We start from the raw sequence: 2300 nt of genomic DNA, 5'->3' as shown, positions 1-2300 counted from the left end.
GGAGATCCCAGTCGGCCTCGGGTTCCTTTTCAAACCTTATCTCCTACCCTCTCCGCCCCCTCACTCTGCTCCGGCCACCCTAGTCTCATCTTGTTCCTTGAAGGTACCAGGCGTGCTCCTACCTCAGGGCCCTGGCACATGCTGGTCCCTCCATCCCTGCATCACCTCAGATATCCACGCGGTTTCATTCCCCACCATCTTCCTCCAAAAGTCCTCTCAGCAAGGCCGACCCCAACCACACCGTTGTCGCACCCTCCCCGACCTTCCCCTGCCTCGTCCCCCCCCCAGTCCTTATCTTCTGATAGTCTTACTATGCCTTTTTCTCAACTGGCTTTGCCTGTAGTCCCCCGGCCCCCAGCCCCAGCACACCAGCTCTGAACACAGAGATTTTTATCCACCTTACTCGCCGCTGTGACTAACGCTTAGGACCGTGCTCATCAGCACGTAGCAGGCACGCAAACCTCTCGCTGATTCCATGAACTTCCTCATTTGCACAAAGAGGCCCACAGACCACCGAATTTCTGGGAAGATTCGGGTTCACGCATCTAAATGTCTGACACGTGCTAAGCTCTTAGCTGGCTGCTCTGATCCCGAGCCCAAGAGTCGGACTCAGAGACAGAGATGCCTGTCCTGGGGGACGGGGTGAACCTGGCGGGGGGCTGTGAAGACGGCCCGACCTGGGAAGAGGGGTGCGTCCTGGCCACGTGCTTTGTGACCACGTACGGATACGGTTACTGGAAAACCGAAAATCCGGCCTCTTGGATTCCCCAGAACTCACGGTGGGTGGGTCGGGCGGAGACCACAGGCGTCTGGTCTCCACTTGGGATAAAGGTAGGCGGCGTTGAGGAGCGGGGCGTGCAGACAGCTTTTCCCAAGTCCGGGTCATCACCCCGGAGGAGCTGGCAAGCAGCCCGGTGGGCTGTGAATACAGCAGCAGCGAACACCCGTGCACCACGGAAAGGGGGCGCTGGCTTGACTTTGCATTTCTGGCTTCATCCACACAGATGCACGTGTGCTGGTGGGTTTCTAATGGTGGGTTAAACAAAATTCAGTCTGAAAGCCACTTGGGAACTTAGGACTTGGGCTCCAATCCAGGATCCATCAGGCCTCCAGCTGCTTAGGTTGGAGTATCTGAAAGCCCCCGGGGCCATGGCTACTGTTGGGAAGTTTCTAGTAGCATTTTATTCTGGCCCCAGCCCTGGAGGGCTGACGTGTGGACGGTGTTATCAGGGCAGGATTCATTAATTCAGCAGGTATCAAGACCGAGTTCTGACTCCGGGCCAGGCACCAGACATGCAAAACAAAAATCTCAGGCCTTGCAGAGCTTATGTTCCAACAGGTGGACACACGGAACATATCTGTGACGTGGAGGACGGCCACGGGGACTGACACGGCTGCTCTGTCCGTGGTCCCAGGGGCTGGGGGGGTGGGGGTTCAGAGGCGGCCTGGTCCACCCAGGCGGGGAGGTGAAAGAAGCAGCTGTGGTAACAGCTAGAGGACGAGGCGGAGGGTCAGCCGGGCCGGACGTAAGGTGCGTGCCCAGCAGTCTGAAGCAGCAAGGAAGCCGCGTGCCCAACGCGGAGGGCGCCAGGGAGCGAGGGGCGGTCACAGCCCTGCGGGCCGAGCCAGCGCCGGGATGCGGCCGGTGACCGGAGCTCTCCTCCAAATCCGCGGCAAGGCCGCTGCCTCAAAACAAGCACCCGGGCGGGCGCACGCGTGGGAGGGACAAGGTGGGTGGCAGGGAGCGGGGGCCAGGGCGGAGGCCGTGAAAGACTGCGGGGCATGCTCAGGCTCTGGAGGTACTCTGGAGACGGCAGCAAGTGACGCCAGCGTCCAGGACGACACCCCGTTTGTGGCCTGGGAATCTGGAAGGATGAGGCCGCACCCGCCGCGCTGCAGGGGGTGCTGCAGGGGGTGGGGGCGCCCGAGCCCGGGGCACAGGCGGGGGGGGGGGGGGGGGGCGGGAGGCTGACGAGTCACACGAGGGCCCTTCAAAAACAGAGAGCTCACAGCCAAGTTCTCAGAAGGCAAACCAGGGTGGGCCCGTCTGACTCATTACTTTTTAAGTGAAAAACGATCGGAGTTACAGCGAAATCTGTGAAGACATCACTCTAGATTTCCTGGTTCTTAAAGATCAGTTAGTCCTTTGTTCTCAGAGTATCAGGGTCCTTCCAAGAGCCCGAGGAAGGAGGAACCGACGGCGACTGCGGATTACAGTTGGAACTTCCCCCGACAAAGTTAAGGTCATTTCAAAGTACAGCCTGCAGGCGCGGTTTAGAGCAGCAAACTGAGGTCCCGCA

This window comes from Nyctereutes procyonoides, unplaced genomic scaffold (assembly GCF_905146905.1).
Source record: "Nyctereutes procyonoides isolate TBG_1078 unplaced genomic scaffold, NYPRO_anot_genome, whole genome shotgun sequence".
NCBI classification, from domain to species: domain Eukaryota; kingdom Metazoa; phylum Chordata; class Mammalia; order Carnivora; family Canidae; genus Nyctereutes; species Nyctereutes procyonoides.
The sequence above is the reverse complement of the archived record's forward strand: the minus strand, read 5'-3'. Positions refer to the sequence as shown.